We start from the raw sequence: 17,436 nt of genomic DNA on the forward strand, positions 1-17,436 counted from the left end.
CTCTGTCTCCTCCAATGATCCCCAGCATTGCAAATACCAGTCATAAGCCAATTTGATTCACTTCACGTGATATCAAAAAAAAGTTGGAAACATTGGATTATGCAAAGGCTATGAGCCCTGGCAGCTTTTCAACATTAGTACTGAAGACTCCAGAATCTGTGGCTTTCAGCACCTGACCTCATTACAGCCTTGGTTCAACCATGGACAAAAAAGTTGAATTCCAGAGGTGAGGTAAGAGTGATAGCCTTGGCATCAAGGCTGCAGTCAACCAAGTGTAGCATCAAGGAGCCCTAGCAAAACTGGAATCAATCGGTATCGGGGCAAACTCTCCATTGGTTCAAATCATACCTGGCACATAGGAAGATAGTCAAGCTTGTTGGAGGTCAGTCATCTCAACTCCAAGACATTACTGTAAGAGATCCTCAGGGTAGGGTCCTAGGCGCAACCATCTTTAGCTGCTTCATTAATAGCCTTTACTCCATCATAACGTCAGAAGTAGGGATGTTTGCCGATGATTATACACTGTTCAGCACCATTTGCAACTCCTCAGGCACTGAAGCAGTTCATGCTCAATGCAACAAGCTTGAGACAATATCCAAGCTTGGACTGACAGGTGACATTTACACCACAGAAGATTAGATTAGATTACTTACAGTGTGGAAACAGGCCCTTCGGCCCAACAAATCCACACCGACCCGCCGAAGCGCAACCCACCCATACCCCTACATTTACCCCTTACCTAACACTGTGGGCAATTTAGCATGGCCAATCCACCTAACCTGCACGTCTTTGGGTTGTGGGAGGAAACCGGAGCACCCGGAGGAAACCCACGCAGACACGGGGAGAATGTGCAAACTCCACACAGTCAGTCGCCTGAGGCAGGAATTGAACCCGGGTCTCTGGCGCTGTGAGGCAGCAGTGCTAACCACTGTGCCACCGTGCCGCCCACCAACTGCCAGGTTATCACCATCACCAGTAAGAAACAATCAAAACACTACCCTTTGATATTCAAAAGTGTTACCATCATTAAATGCTCTGCTATCAACGCCTTTGAGATTACCATTGACGAGTAGCTCAATTGGACTCCCCACATAAACATTGTGGCCACAACAGTAGATCAGAGGTCAGGAATGCTGTGGTGAGCAACTCACCTTTTGACTCTCCAAAACCTGGCAACTATCTATAAGGCACAAGTCAGGACTGTGATGGAATACTCCCCACGTGCCTGAATGGGTGAGCTCTGACAATAATCAAGAAGCTTGACACCATTCAGGACAAAGCAACCAGCTTGATTGTCACTACATCCACAAGAATCCACTCCCTCCACCACTGACGCTCGGTAACAGCAGCGTGTATCATCTATAAGATGCACTGCAGAAATTCACCAAACCCATGATCAATGGCATCTAAAAGGACAAGGGCAGTAGATAAGGACAAGGGCCAGGCAATGGCTTAGTGTATTAACACTAGATGACTAATCCAGAGACTCAGCTAATGTTCTGGACACAGGTTTGAATCCCATCATGGCAAATGGTAGAATTTTAATTCAATAAAAATCTGGAACTAAACATCTAATGTTGACCATAAATCCATTGTCAATTGTCAGGAAAAAAACACCGACTGGTTCACTAATATTGTTTAGGGAAGGGAACTGCTGTCCTTACCTGGTCTGGCCTAATGTGACTCCAGATCCACAGTAATGTGATTGATGAAATGTGTTTGCCAACACTCTGCAAAAGGTACTTGGGAACACCACCAACTTCAAGTTCCTTCCAAACCACTTGTCATCCTGACTTGGAAATGTATCTCTGTTCCTTCACTGTCATTGGGTCAAAATCCTGGAGTTTTCTCCCTACTGCTATTGTGGGTCAATCCACAGCAGGTAGACTGCAGCAGTTCAAGAAGGCAGCTCACCACTACCTTCTCAAACCACAACCTGGGACGAGCAATAAATGCTGGCCATCAAACAATGTCCGTATCTCACGAATGAATAAAAAATAGTCTAGCTCTGTTACATGGAGTTGTTAAGGGTTGTTAAAGGTTAAAAATGCCAAAAAAACCACCGTGATTTGGTGATTGGGAAAAAAAAACATTCAGTTGTGTGTGGGAACACTTCTGGGTATAATAAAATAAATAAATGAAAAGAAAGAAGAAAGAACCCCTTTGTAGAAGAAAAGCAAGATTGACTTTGACTGAAAAAAAGGTAGCAGAAGTCTTTCACTGCCTGTCTCTCAAGCAGCAAATCCAGGTGACATTACTGATTTTAAAGAGAAATTGGGAAACCAAGCACTGAAAAGATTGCTGCAATTTTTGCTTCTGTTGACAGTCCAAGAAGCCAAATAACAAACCGTAGCCTCATATTAAAGCTGTATGCTTCAAGGACAGTCAAAGGTCACTTAACTAAATTCTTTTATTTTCATTTCATTTTCAACACTATCCCATTTCAAATTTATATTTGTGTGCGTGTCTCTGTTTGCATTTTTTAAGGTCCTCAGTGACTGCACAAGGGATTTGACATTGAATGTTTATTATTTTTCCAGGGTCAGCAACTAATAAAATTGTTCTTTCTTTTGCTCAGAAAAACCTTGTAATTGGCTTTTTATTGCTTACATTGAAAACAAGTAACTACATTTTGAACAAGCTTAGACCTTTTTCTGTAGAGCATAGGAGCATAGGATTGAGCGGGATCTTAAAGAAGTGTATAAGATCATGAGAGGCATGGATAGGGTGAATGCACTCAGTTTTTCTCCCAGGGCTGGGGAATGGAGGACTCAAGGGCATCAGTTTAAGGTTAGAGCAGAAAGAACGAAAGGGAACCTGAGGAGCAACTACTGTACACAGAAGCTGGTCTGCATACGGAATTAGCTGCCAGTGGAAGTTGTTGAGGTGGGTACATTAACAACATTTAAACGCAATTGGACAAGTACATAGATAGAAGGATATGGCCAAGTGCAAGAAAATGGGGTTAGCGTGGACGAACATTTTGGTTGGCATGGACCAGTTTGGGTCAAAGGGTCTCTTTCTGTGCTGTAGGACTCTATGACTCCATGCTCCGAGATACAGTGAAAAGTATTGTTCTGTGTGTTACCCAGACAAAGTATACCAAATTATCATTACACCAGGGTAACAGAATAAAATGCAGAATATCGTGTTACTGCTACAGAGAAGGTGCAGACAGCGATCAACTCTACTGTAAGAGAGGGCTGCTCGTAAGTCTGATAACAGCAGGGTAGAAACTGTTCTTAAATCTGTTGTTACATGATTTCAGTCATTTGTACTTTTTGTCCAATGGAAGAGGATAGAAGAGAGTATAACTGGGGTGGGAGGGGTCTTTGATTATTTTGGTTGCTTTGCCGAGGCAATGGAAAATAGAGATCTTGTCACATGTGAACATGGACTGCTTCAGCATTGGAGGAGACGCAAACAGTGCTGAACATTTGTCCAATCATTGGCGAACCTCCACACCTTTGACCTAATGGCAGAGGGAATGTCATCAATGAATCTGCTGTCGATGGTTGGACATGTCCTGGAGCTGAGATGACTGACTTCAAACAGCCCCAACCATCTTCCTATGTGCCAGGTATGACTCCAGCGAGTGGAGAGTTACCCATTGATTTCAGTTTTGCGTGGGGTGCTTGATGCAACACTTGATTGAATATTAAATTGTCAGTTTAAAGCAGAGGAACATGCCTCCAACAGTTCCATGCTTCAAGTGACCTGTTATAAAGAGGAGTACTGGGAGTGCTTCCACACTGTATGGACTTTATGATTCTATGATAGATCTTTATCTGCTCAGGCCACATGCGATGATACAGTGATGAAATCATTGCCATCCCTCTGAAAGGCACAAATACTGATCATGAGACATAGCATAACATTCTCCTCTTTTTGCCAAGGCCAAAAGCTTATCCCAAACAAACATTGCATTGTCCAGTGTGTGGAATGAGCTGCCATAGGAAGTGGTGGAGGCTAATACAATTACAAATTTAAAAGGCATGGATGGGTGTATGAATAGGAAGGATTTGGAGGGATATGGGCCGGGTGCTGGCAGGTGGGACTAGATTGGGTTGGGATATCTGGTCAGCATGGACGAGTTGGACCGAATGGTCTGTTTCTGTGCTGTACATCTCTATGACTCTAATAATTATGCTAACAAACAACATAGGCAATGAACGTGGTCCAGAAAGCAATACCCACATCCCAATGACTAAATTAAAAAGAGAGTTTACATTTTAAAATTCAATTCAACGCTTTGGATGTTCAAAAATTTATCTTGATCTGGTGATCATAAATCCACATGGAATGATGCATGTTGTTCTCTTTTGTACTTATCTGACAAGTGGTAGTCTTGCTGCTGTTTCAGCATTATCACATTATTATCCCCATTGAAGTGCTCTTCTTCACTCTCTTTATACATGCTTGATATTCTATGCATTGATCTGAGCTGACTTCTGTTGCTTTGCAATGTAATTCCACGATCAGTAATGAATTTGTATGAATGGTTGCACATTTTAAAAACCTTTGCTACATATTTATGTTTGTAGTTCTAACTCACACTCTGACCAGCATGCAGTTTTCACAACTTGTTATTTTCTCCGTCATAGTGGCTTTCTTTTATTCTCCTCTGTCTTTGAAGAAGAAATTCCTGTAACCTGGAATGGATAGACAATTGGCTACTGGGCAAAGTGCTCCACACTTGCATTCTGAGCATTAGTTATGACGGGAATGGTAATTTCTTCTCCATGATGATGTGAAAATGAGAGAATCAGGTGTGAACATCTTGCTTTGTTGATTGACACTTGATAAATATTGATTTCATAGTGTCGAGATTGCGGTGCGAGAAAAGCACATTAGGGCAGGCAACATCCGAGGAGCAGGAAAATCGATATTTCGGGCAAAAGCCCTTCATCAGGAGTGAGGCTGGGAGCCTCGGGGGTTGAGAGATAAATGGGAAGGGGGTGGGGCTGGGGGGAAGGTAGCTGAGAGTGCAATAGGTGGATCGAGGTGGAGGTAATGGCGATAAGTCGGAAAGGAGGGTGGAGCAGATAGGTGAGAAGGAAGATGGACAGATGGGACAGGTCATGAGGACGGTGCTGAGCTGGAAGGTTGGAACTGGGATTAGGTAGGGGGAGAGGAAATGAGGAAACTGGTGAAGTCCACATTGATGCCATGGGGTTGGAGGGTCCTGAGGCAGAAGATGAGGCATTCTTCCTCCAGGCATCGGCTGGTAAGGGAGTGGCGATGGAGGAGGCCCAGGACCCGCATTTCCTCAGCCGAGTGGGTGGGGAGTTGAAGTGTTTGGCCACGGGGCGGTGGGGTTGGTTGCTGTGGGTGTCCCGGAGGTGTTCTCTGAAGTGCTCTTCGTGTAGGCATCCTATCTCCCCAGTGTAGAGGAGACCGCATTGGGAGCAACGGATACAGCAAATGACTTGTGTGGAAGTGCAGGTGAAACTTTGATGGATATGAAAGGCTCCTTTGGGAACTTGGAGGGAGGTGAGGGGGGGAGGTGTGGATACAGGTTTCGCAATTCCTACGGTGGCAGGGGAAGGTGACAGTAGGGGAGGGTGGGTTGTTGGGGGCGTGGATCTAGTGAGGTAGTCACGAGGGAACGGTCTTTATGGAAAACAGATAGGGGTGGTGAGGGAAAAATATCTTTGGTGGTGGGATCCATTTGGCTTAAATGTCGGCAGATGATACCATGTATACGGAGGTTGGTGGGGTGGAAGGTGCGGACCAAGGGGGTTCTGTCCTTGTTACAGATGGAAGGGTGGGGTTCGAGGGCAGAGGTGCAAGAAGTGGATGAGATGTGCTGAGGGCATCATCAACCACATGGGAGGGGAAAACGTGGTCTTTAAAAAAGGAGGTCATCTGGTGTGTTCTGTGGTGAAACTGGTCCTCCTTATCTCTCCACCCTTCAGGCTCTCTGCCTGTATTCCTGATGAAGGGCTTTTGCCTGAAACATCAATTTTACTGCTCCTCGGATGCTGCATGAACTGCTGTGCTTTCCCAGCACCACTCTAATCTAGACTCTGGTTTCCAGCATCTGCAGTCATTGTTTTTACCTGGTCCTCCTTGGAGCAGATGCGGTGGAGGCAGAACAATTGGGAATAAGGGATAGTATTTTTATAGGACACAAGGTGGGAGAAGGTGTAATCCAGGTAGCCTTGGGAGTCAGTGTGCTTTTAGAAGATGTCAGTTTTGAGTCAGTTCTCGTTGATGGAGATGGAGAGGGTCAGGAAGGGGAGGGAGGTGTCTGAGATGATCCAGGTGAATTTAAGGTTGCTGAAATTGATGAACTGTTCAACCACCTCGTGGGAGCATGAGGTGGCGCCGATGCAGTCATCAATGTAGCGGAGAAAAGGGTGGGGAGTGGTGCTGGTGTAGCTGCGGAAGATGGACTGTTCCACATAGCTGACAATGAGACAGGCATAGCTGGGGCCCATGCAGGTGACCATGGCTATCCCTTTTGTTTGGACGAAGTAGGAGAAGTCGAAGGAGAAACTATTGAGGGTGAGGACCAGTTCAGCCAAACAAATAAGAGTGTCAGTGGAAGGGTAGTATTGGGGACGTCAGGAGAGGATGGAAGCCCTGGTCATGGCAGATGGAGGTGTAGAGAGACTGGATGTCTATGGTGAAGATGAAGCGTTGTGGGCCAGGGAAACAAAAGTCTTGGAGGAGGTGGAGGTTTGGGTAGTGTCTCGAATGTTTGTGGGGAGTTCCTGGGCTAAGGGGGGAATAGGACAGTATCGAGATAGGTGGAGATGAATTCGGTGGGGCAGGAGCAGGCTGACACAATGGGTCAGCTAGGGTAGTTTGGCTTGTGAATATTGGGTCGGAGGTAGAACTGGGTGGTGTGGGGTTCTCAAACTATGAGGTTGGAAACTGTGGGTGGGAGATCTCTCGAGTTGATAAGGTTGTTTACGGTCTGGGATATGATGGTTTTGTGAGGGGGGGTGAGGTCATGGTCAAGGGGGCAGTAGGAGGAGGTGTCTTTGCGTTGGCGCCTGGCTTCAGCAGTGTAGAGGTCAGTATATCAAACTACCACTGCACCCCCCTTGTCCGCTGGTTTGCTGATGAGGTTTGGGTTGGAGCAGAGTGAGTGGAGGGCTGCATGTTGTCAGGGTGAGAGGTTGGAGTGGGTAAGGGGGTGGACAGGTTGAGGTGGTCAATGTCCCAGAGGCAGTTGGAAATAAAGAGGTCGATGGAGGGTAACAGACCAGCACGGGGTGTCCAGGTGTTTGGGGTGTGTTGGAGGCAGGAGAAGAGGTCCTCGCAGGATTGGAGGGAGTCTTGGTGTCAGAAGTCAGCCTGGAGGTGGAGGCAGCGGAAGGAGGCTACAACGTTACAATGCGGTCTGAATTCATTGATCCGGGAGCGGAGGGGGAGGAAGGTAAGGCCTTTGCTGAAGACTGATCGTTTGTCCTCAGTGAGGGGGAGGTCTGGGGTGATGGTGAAAACTCGGCAGGGCTGGGAGCTAGGACCTGGTATAGGTGTGGAGCTGGGAGTGGGGGCGGAGCCTGTAACTGGAGCGAGAGTGGTAGTGGAGGGACCAGGGCTGAAGTTTACGGAAGTGACGCTCAACTTGGGGTTGTGGGAGGACGGAAGTAGTGATAGTGAAATCTGTGTGGGGGGTGTCATAGGCAATTCTGTCACCAGTGTTTAAATGGGTGGTGTCAGTGGGGGTGGAAGTGGTTGCTACGGCAGCAATTGGCAGAACGCGTGGCATAGGTGATGTCGGAGGTGGTGGAAATGGCTGCGGCGGCGGCAACAGAGGGGCAGAAGTGATGTTCCAGTTAGGCCTCGCGTTGGTCTCGGCTGCAGCAGATCTCGTAGCAGTCGCGGTGGCGATTGTCTGGCCGGTGTTTGCGGCGGTTGTAGTGTGGCCAACGGTTGCCGCAACTGTTGTCTGGCCAGTGTTTGCGGTCACGGTTGCCTGGCCAGTGGTCACGGCGGCTGGAGTGTGGCCAACAGTTGCCGCAGCTGTTGTCTGGCCAGTGGTCACAGAGGCGCCATAATCAGCTGTGGCTGCAGGCTGTCAGGCGGCGGGGATGGAAGTGACATCATTGTTTGCCGCGGTGATGATGGCTGGCACGGTCTCGTGGCTGATGGTGGCTGAGCAGTTCTGACTATTGAGGTAGGTACGTGAAAGTTTGTTGTACTTATAGTTTTTGATGTCCGATATAATGTAAAAAAAATTTATTAAGTGTGTGAATTCTTCTGAGGATGGAATACAGTAGGGGGCCTTTGCAGTTCTGAGAGAGTGCAGCCCTCAGCTGAGGCAGGACTGACTGCCGAGAGATTAGATGGCAGCGAGTGTGGAGCGGAGGATCCGAAAAGAGAAATGTTTTGAATCTGCAGCAGGTGCAGGTTGTCCCGGTCAGATCCAGATTGTGTTGGTCTGAATGTAGTCCGGAGTCCATGCGGGATCAGTCGGTTCTGTAGGTAGTCACTGAGGAAGGAGATGTGGCTGTGGTAGCGAGTCTGCTTCAGGATGTGGCTGAAGAGCTTCAGGGCAGAGGAGACGACCTGGGGGGTGTAGGGGGTGGTGGGGGGGTGGGTTGCAGTGAGAGAGAGAGAGAGAGAGAGAGACTCACTGAGATCCTTGTAGAGGGAGGAGGAGAACTTCTTCAAAGTAGGCATCTTTGGAAGAGAGCTGAAAATGTGTTGCTGGAAAAGCGCAGCAGGTCAGGCAGCACCCAAGGAACAGGAGAATCGACGTTTCGGGCATAAGCCCTTCTCCTGTTCCTTGGATGCTGCCTGACCTGCTGCGCTTTTCCAGCAACACATTTTCAGCTCTGATCTCCAGCATCTGCAGTCCTCACTTTTTCCATCTTTGGAAGAGACTTTACAGTAAGGTTAAAATCACCTAATCCATTGACTTGATAGTACACACCATGCAGGCCAGCAGAGCTTTGATCGTACAAACCATGCAGTCCAACAGAGGTTTAGTAGTACAACCATATAGTCCAGCAGATATTTGATAGTACACACCATATGGTCCAGCAGAGCTTTGATAGTACATGCCATATAGTCCAGCAGACCTTTGATAGTTCACACCATACAGTCCAGCAGAGCTTTGAAACTTAAATAGTGAGATGATGATGTCATATGAATCACACCTCATAATAGTCTCCATATCTTGAAACAGATTGGCATATATTGTGATTTGTTGTCAGACCTTTTGGAATATTGTGTGCAATTCTGGTCTCCCTGCTATAGGAAGTGTATTGTGAAACTTCAAAAGGTTCAAAAATGATTTGCAAGGATGTTGCCAGAGTTGGAGGGTTTGAGCAATAGGGGGAGGCTGAATAGGCTGGGGCTGTTTTCTCGGGAGTGTCGGAGGCTGAGATGTGACTGTATAGAGATTGATAAAATCAAAAGGGACATGGATAGGGTAAATAGACAAAGTCTTTTCCTTGGGGTGAGGGAGTCCAGAACTGGAGGGCATAGGTTTAAGGTGAGAGGGGAAAGATTTAAAAGGTACCTAAGGGTCAATTTTTTTCATGCAGAGGATGGTACGTGTATGGAATGAGCTGCCAGAGGTAGTGGTGGAGGCTGGTACAATTACAGCACTTAAAAGGCATCTGGATGGCTATATGAATAGGAAGGGTTTAGAGGGATGTGGGCCACGTGCTGGAAAATTAGACTAGATTAATTTATGATATCTGGACGAGTTGGACCGAAGGGTCTGCTTCTGTGCTGTTCATCTCTATGACTCTATTATCTCATCACAACACCAAATAATCTGAAAATAGCATGCATTGTCATGGTTGCATATGTGCAATTTCAGAGGATGTACTTCTGACCATCGTGAGCACATTTACAGAAAGCATGGGTCTCATCATGAACATCCTCAAAATAAAGGTCCTCCACCAACCAAGCCTGGTACTGTGAAGTAACGCCCCCCCCCCCCCCCCGCCCTGATCATCAAGGTCCACAGGAAGCCCTTAGAGAATGTTGACAACTTCCAATACGTAGGGGGTGTCCTGCTGGCCAAAGCATCCATTGACAAAGTGATCCAGCATTGCTTCCGTGCTAGTGAAGTTTTCAGTCACCTGAGGAAAAGCATGTTCAAGAACAACAACATCAGATCCGACACCACGATCATGGTTTACTGGGTGTTTCCTACTCTCGTATATGGCTCTGAGATATGAACAGTCTGCAGCAGACACTTCAAGGCGCTGGAGCAGAACCAGCAATGCTACCTGTGCAGGATCCTGTGAACCTGCTGGTAAGAAAGATGCACCAACTCCTGCTTCTTTGACTAGGCCAACAACCCCAGCATCAAGGCACAGACCACCCTTGATCAGCTACGATGGGCTGGGCACCTCATCTGCATGACCAGCGTGAGACTCCCCAAGCAGGTGCTCCATTCACAGCTTAGAAATGGCAGGCGAGCCCCAGGTGGACAGAAAAAGCCTCACCAGTGGAGTGCAGCATTCCCACAGACACCTGGGAATCACTGGCCAAAGACCATCCAAAGTGGAGGAGGAGCATCTGGGAAGGTGTTGAGCACCTCGAGACTTGCCGTCAGGAAGAAGCAGAAGTGAGGTGAAAACAGTAAAAGGAGCGTGCTGCCTCTCCAAAGCCCCACTTGCCCTTTCCCGCAGCTGCCTTCTGCCCCAAGTATAACAGAGCCAGTGAATGCTGCATTGACCGTCATTTGGGTTCATGTAACCCCACCATACTATTCTGTACCTGTAAAATCATCCTTACTGTCCTGTTTTAATACCATCCCTTCATAACCTGTAATGATCTCTCTACCTTAATTAGTTTGCACAGTTTTGGATTACTTGTTACTTTGGTTCGATACTCAGCATGTAACACGTATACCTAACATGTTATTCCAGCCATTTGGTTTGCCTCCAGCACAATTTTTTCACAATTATCTCTCTGCCTCAATTAATCAGATCATAGTCATCCCTTCGCTTGCTATTCAGCTGTTGACACTTAACTCACACCATCTGACACTTCTGATCATCCACACAGACTTCTTATTCAGCCTGTCAACACTCCATTCACATGATTTGTATGATCCTATGATCTGTCTGCCTATAAATTCTGTACCTATGTGCTTCCCTTCACTTCACCTGATGAAGGAGTAATGCTCCAAAAGCTTGTGATTTCTAATAAATCTGTTGGACTATAACCTAGTATCGTGTGAATTCCGATCACATATTTTAACGAGATAAAATGCAAGATTGAGGTGTCCATTCTGCCCCTCAAGCTTACTCTGCTATTAGATAGGATCATGGCTAAAATGATGGTTGACATCAACTCCACTTTCCTGTCTGTTCCCAGAACCTTGATCCCCTTGCCAATCAAAAATCTGTCTAACGCATTCATGAATATATTCATTAACCTCCACTTCTCTCTGAAGAGCAGAATTCTACCGATTAATGACCTTCAGAAACTGAGAAAGAAATCTTTCTCTCAGTCATAAATAGGAGAGCCCTAATTGTTAAGCTATATTCCCTTGTTACAGGTGCCTCAAAAAGAGGAAACTGTAACATAGCATTAGTCCTGTCAAGTCTCTGATATTCCAAAATATGTCATAGGTTGATAATTCTGGTGATTCTAGACATATAACCTAATTTGCTTTTATAATGAATATGCCACTCTTTAGTTTACTAATATTTATCCAGTTTAAATGACCTGACAACGTAGATAGAATATATTTTCTATTACAATTCTCAATCAGATCACCCTGAAGTCTGTTGTTCAAAGATAAAAAGTAAAGATTTTTGAACTTTTGCTACGAGCTCTCAGACCGTCATTCAGCAGAGCCACATTGCTCTCCACCATTGGAAGAGGCTAAAATTGTAACTAGTACTCTCAAAGCAACCATTCTAAGGTTTTGTATAAAGTAATATTGCATTCCTTGTTTTATACGATACTGTCCTAGTAATAGATTCAACGTCTTATTTGATTTATGGTCTTGCAACAATGTGCAAAGTTCTATTCATTTTAACCCAGAATCTCTCACAAAGCATATTCATTTCCTCTTCCATCTTGATCAGATCAGATTATAAACAGACCTGGAATCATCCAAACTACATATCCACTGCAATGGAAATCTGTCTCCCATTAATTAATTCCCTCAAATACATGCATCAGCTCGCATTTCATTTTCATTTGCATTTCAAAGTCCCTTGCACATTTCTGTGCAATTGACAACCTTGAGCATTATCCACTGATGGCTACTCAGGCTACTTCAAATTATTGAAATATAGGAACAGGAATAGCTATTCACCCTTTTGAGCCTATTCCATCATATATGGCTGAGATGTGGTCTAACTCCATATGAGCTCCTTTACTTAAAAAAGTATCTTTCTCAGATGTAAAATTAACAACTGATCTAACGTCAACTGCTGCTTGTTGAAGAGAATTCCAAACATTCAGCACCCATGCAGAAATATTTCCTAACTCCCCTGAATTATCTGACCTTAATTTGGTAAGTGGCTCAGTGGTTAGCACTGCTGCCTCACAGCACAAGGGACCCAGGTTCAATTCCTGCCTTGGGCAACTGTCTCTGTGGAGTTTACACATTCTCCGTGTCTGTGTGGGTTTTCTCCCACAGTCTAAAGATGTGCAGGTTGGGTGAATTGGCCATTCTAACTTGCCTGTTGTGTTAGGAGGATTAGTCAGGGATAAATATAGAGGGGTGGGTTGCTCTTCAGAGGGTCGGTGTGGACTTGTTGGGCAGAAGGGCCTGTTTCCACACTGAAGGGAATCTAATCTAATTTTAGACATTGGGTTAAAAATGGTGAACATTAGATCAGCTTTGGCAACCGCCAAATAAAATGACCCTCAAGGATGGTTGATTAGAAAAAACTTAGGACTACATTACCAAGTGAGAACATATAACATGGGATTATTTGAAATAATATCAGGAACTATGTATTCTAAACTATATTGAAATACAGGGTAAAATGACTACTCCATTTCCTCGTTAATTATAAATCATATGGAAGGTATATCTACAAGTAATTATAAATCTTAACTAACCTGACAGCTAGCAAAAAAAAAGTTATTAATGAATATAATTAGCCTAGGAATGAATTTATCATGAAGCAGGTGGAGAATATTTATTACAATGAATTAAGAACATGATTAACACAAAGATTCCACACTCTTAATGAGAACACATTTGTTTTGTTTATTCTGAAGATGTTTTGACCTTGGTGTGGTCAGATATTCAGGGGATTGGAGATTGATGCCCTTCCTTTAAAGGCCTAAATTATGATTTCTACAGAATTCACTCCAACTCAGTTGATGAAGCTCATTTGGTCTCAGTGAGGATGTAATAGATATAACTGTCAATGTAACTCAGGAGATCTATCGGACACATCTCTAAAACTTAGTTGAGCAAGCAGAAGACTCACTGATTATTCCCAACCAGACTGTGTGCTGGGAAACAAGCAGGACTTCCTTAAAGTCTATTCACCCAACAGATAACCGATCTGCTCTTTGCCTTCCACTGTAATTTCAGCCTGTGCATATCTTACATATAAGCATGGATGCCCCTCCTTATTTACTTTCTTGCAAAGTGGACAGCCCTTGATGAGAAATTCCAAATATTGTTAGAAGCAAAGAATCGACAGGATGGATCAATTAGCTTTCCTTCATCTGCACCTTTCCAGTGACATTAACTGACATGGGGGGGAGGGGGCATTGTATAAGCATTTAATGCTTATCTTTAATTGCTCTTAAGAATGGGTGGTGGGATGTTGCCTTCTTGATGTTCAGCAGTCTTTATGATGAGGGTACACCAACAGTGCTGTTAGGAAGGGAATTCCTAACCATCTGAAAAGAGCCTTTTCCTCATTGTTCTGACACAAGGGACCAACCTCGTCGATCCTCCCTTCTAAAATTCCACCTTTGAATGTTCCCTTTGTGCTTGAGTGTCCAGAAAAGAAGACAGAACTCAAAGCATGGCCTAAGTAAATTAATGTAAAAGCCTCTTATCAAAATAGCCCTAACTGTCTATTAGAGCAATAGAGGCATACAGAACAAAAACTGATCCTTCGGTGCAACCAGTCAATACTGACCATAATCCCTTACTAAAGTAGTCTGACTTGTATTTGGCCCACATCTATTCAAACCTTTTCTATTCATGTACTTATTCAAATCTCTTTTAAATGTTTTAACTGTATCCCCATCCATCACTTCCTCTGGAAGTTCATTCCACACATAAACTAATCTCTGTGTAAGAAAGTTGCCCCTCATATCTTTTTAAAATCTTTCTCCTCATACCATATAACCATGCCCCCCATTTTGAAATCTCTCATCCTAGGGAAAAGACACCTGTCATTCTCTTTATCTATACTACTTCTGATTTTATAAACTTGCATAAGGTCACCGCTCAACCTCCTATGCTCCAATGAAAAAAATCTAAGCCAATCCAACCTCTCACTCCATCCCAAATATCCCATTCCCAACAACATCCTGCTAAATCATCTCTGAACCTTCTCCAGCTTGATCATATCCCTCCTACAACAGGGTGACCAGAACTGGACACAGTACTCCAGAGGGTACATCCTGTACAACATCAACATGACTCCCCAATGCCTATACTCAAAGGTCTGAGGAATGAATGCAAGCATTCTAAATATTTTCTTAATCACCTTGTTTAATTGTGATGCAAAATTCAGAGAATTTATACACTTAAACCTCTATTTTGATTCAAGGCCTTACTTTTAATTGTATAAGTCCTGCCCTCATTTGTTTTATCACAATGCAATACCTCACATTTATCCAAATTAAACTCCATCTGCCACTCCTCAGTCCCTAGACTCAATCTTAGATAACCTTCTTCACTGTCTACTATACCACCAATTTTGGTGTCATCCACAAACTTACTAACCATGCCTTCTATATTGACATCTAAACAATTTATACAAATGATAAACAAAACTACTCCCAGCACCAATTCCTGTGGAACACTGTTGTCTTCAGTCTGAAAAACAACCTTCCATCACAACTCTCTGACTCCTGCCATTTAGCCAATTTTGTATTCTATAGGCATGCTCACTTTAAATCCCATATCATCTAATTTTACTAGTTAGACTACCATATGGAACCTTGTCAAAGGCTTTATTAAAGTCCAAATAAACAATGTCTACTACTCTGCCCTCATCAATCTTCTTGCTCATTTCCTCAAAATCTTAATCAATTTCTTGAGACACAATTTTCCTTGTCCAAAAGCATGCTGAATATCTTGAATCATTCCTTGCCTCTCCAAACATACTTAGTCCTATCTTTCAGAATCACCTCAAACAAATTACCCCCCACCAAAGTCAGACTCACAAGTCTATGGTTCGCAGGTTTCTCCTTACAGCCCTTTTTAAACATAGGCACAACATTCGCCATTCTCCAGTCATCTGGCCCTCACCTATAGCTATAGATGATACAAATATTTCTATTCTACTGATATAATACAATAATTCTGCATTTAGTCAGAGTTAGACAGATTGCACATACAATCTCATTAAGAAGGAGAGATTTCAGAACTAATATATTTTTCACATCATTAAATGCTCTCATCCCAATCCTTGATAAATATGTTCCAAATCTAATTATATTTATTAATGACCTATTTTGTACCTGTCAACATTGCTCATGTCTCTGATTACTGACTGCTATTATGTGATGACTGGGCATCAGCAATATTGATCTGTTAGAGCACAGCTATGTGGTTTGTACCAGATACATTTTGACATTATACTTTGGATAATCATGGCCAAATTATACTTCATATGTCAGCTCCACCTCTAGTCAACTCAGAATAAAATCTCAGATGTAAGACTAAGACCATGGTGCCCCAGGCTACAGTGATCATCTTGGTTCTAAATGTTTCCTAGTTTTGCAATCTACAGAAGGCATTTTATAGTGACCTTCACTCACCAGGCTTCATAACATCTTCCAAATCTAATGGCAAGCGATGCATGCAACAACAGCAACTTCTCCCAAGCCAACCTGCCCATCATAAGGGTGCAAATTACTCAAATCTGCTTTCCCTGGGCAGGGCATTTAATTCACACGCCTGATACCAAACACTTGAAGCAGATGATCTATTAAGAACACAGTCATGGCAACAGACATCCAAGAGAACATTGAAAATGCTTTTGGGATATCCTCAAAGCATCTGTAAAGAGAGCTAACATCCCTGCTTGTGACCAACAAACATGGAACAGGCTCATTTGGGTTAGCATCAAACTCATCAAGAGACTTTATTGGGAATTTTAGAAATAAAGTCAAAGTATTGGAAAGACTGCACAAACCTTATCAACTATTCGACACCTTCAAAAGTCACTTTCCCAACATGCAGCAGAATCTGCAGAACACATATGGGAATTATCAACCATGAGACTAGATTGGAGGTGAATCATTTTTGATGTGGAGTGACTGCCTAAGGAGAATAAGGTCTTTAAGTGTTATACAAAAGCTTTAGGAGAGAAAAAAGGTACCTGTTGAATTTGATTTCACAAATGGGCCCAAATTTAAATGGCAATGCTATCGGGTGGCACAATGGTTAGTACTGCTGCCTCACAGCACCAGAGACCTGGGTTCAATTCCCGCCTCAGGCAACTGTCTGTGTACAGTTTGCACATTCTCCCTGTGTCTGCGTGGGTTTCCTCCCACAATCCAAAAATGTGCAGGTTAGGTGAATTGGCCATGCTAAATTGCCCGTAGTGTTGGGGGAATGGGTCTGGTTGGGTTGCTCTTCGGACGTTTGGTGTGGAACTGTTGGGCTGAAGGGCCTGTTTCCACACCATAAGTAATCTAATCAGTTTCTACAGAATGTATTCAAATCCCTTTGAAGGGAATGTTTTATTTTGGTCCTGGATGTAGTTGAATTAACTTTTTTTTCTATACTATTCAGAAATAGTTCTTTATTGTTTGCATAACCTGGCAGTAAATGGTAAAGTTGCCATGATCCTACTGGACCATATAGCTGCTTTCTCATTAGAGAAAACTAACTGCTGGTGGTTTAATTGAAGTGGCCCCACACTTCAGACCAGGGGAACAGTAGAGTCTGTCATAGTAACCTTAGGTGATGCTCAAATCAAACCCATGCTGTTATCAAGTCGGCATCACAAACTAGACATCCAGCTAACTGAGCTAACCAAGCCAATACATGACAGGAGATATAAAGGTCTTTAAAACTGTAAAATTGTATTACTGGTTCCCAGCCTTATGTTAAGTAGTGCCATAATAACCAGACCTTTTAGTGTATGAAAGACTTAGATCGTACAGTGTCATAAAGCATGGAAACAGACCCTTCCGTCTTACCAGTCCATGCTGACCAAATGTGTTGACTGTTGTGTTTTATATTTAATGAAAATGTTTCAAATCCAAGAATATTCCTTGGTCACTCTCCTTTGAGCTTTGTCCTATGTATCAATGATCTTTTGTAATCAAAATGGCTAGAAT

At 43.9% G+C, this 17,436-nt stretch overlaps 1 pseudogene; it reads right to left on the reverse strand.

The window, feature by feature from the left end:
- LOC148149673 (uncharacterized) overlaps positions 1 to 17,436 on the reverse strand; it is a 77,870-nt pseudogene that overhangs the window by 23,378 nt on the left and 37,056 nt on the right.

This window comes from Chiloscyllium plagiosum, unplaced genomic scaffold (assembly GCF_037043375.1).
Source record: "Chiloscyllium plagiosum isolate Xiang-an unplaced genomic scaffold, Cpla_swu_hap1 HiC_scaffold_7, whole genome shotgun sequence".
NCBI lineage: Eukaryota > Metazoa > Chordata > Chondrichthyes > Orectolobiformes > Hemiscylliidae > Chiloscyllium > Chiloscyllium plagiosum.